Below are 1,037 nucleotides of genomic sequence, written 5' to 3' on the forward strand. Positions count from 1 at the left end.
ATTGTTTGTCTATTGCACTCTTAAAAAAAATCAATATCAAATAAATGGTTTAGGATCATTTTCATTTCTCACATTACCATAGTTTTAGGGATATAAATATTTTCAATACACTTCAAAATTAGAATAGTAGAAAAGATAAATGAAAAATAAATTGTGATTGAAATCAAACAAAATTATTTGCATTGTAAGAAAATAAGTCATTTAAATATTTTTTCTAATAATTACAAAATAACATTTAATTAAACTTTGAAAATATACTATACATTTTTTTTTGCCCGGAATATACTACATATTTAAAAAAACGAGTTTAATTTATATGCATTAAAGAGTTTCTCTTATTTTTATTTTAGATTTTATTTTGGTGTTTTTTGTCTTATGCATTAAAAGTTTTATTATCTAGCCCTAGTCATAGAAATTATAGATAAGTTTTACGATACAATAAAAAATAAAATAGAAGGATTAATTACAGTTTTAATCTCCTTATTTTAGCTGACTCACGAAAGTAGTCTACTCATTTTATTTTTAGCCAGTTTTGATCCTCCAAATATAATTTTGATCAAAAATTTGATGAAATGTCGTTTTTTTTTAGTCACACCATACCATTTTTTATCATAAATTTCATGTAGAATTGTTGCACTACGAGATCTTGAGACATTGTGTGGCTTAAATAAACGCAAACAGATGACATTTTATCAAGTTTTGTACCAAAATTCTGTTTAGACGACTAAAACTGGAGAAAAATAAAATGGGGGACTATTTTCGTAATTCAGCTAAAATAAGGGGACAAAAAATGTAATTAAGCCGAAATAGAATGTTTATCTATATTATGAATTTTTTTATCAATAACTTTTTTGATTTATTCATGCATGTATTATTATAATATCTATTAGAATTGATTAAATTAAAAAATTTAGTACATAGATGACATATAATTTAACTATTAATGATTTGATTTTGATAATACAAAAACATGTTAAGTTTTCACGGAACCATATAAGACTCCAAAATTATGATTCTAAAATTGCGCGGTGGTAGGG

Source organism: Cicer arietinum, chromosome 7, assembly GCF_000331145.2.
Source record: "Cicer arietinum cultivar CDC Frontier isolate Library 1 chromosome 7, Cicar.CDCFrontier_v2.0, whole genome shotgun sequence".
Lineage (NCBI taxonomy): Eukaryota > Viridiplantae > Streptophyta > Magnoliopsida > Fabales > Fabaceae > Cicer > Cicer arietinum.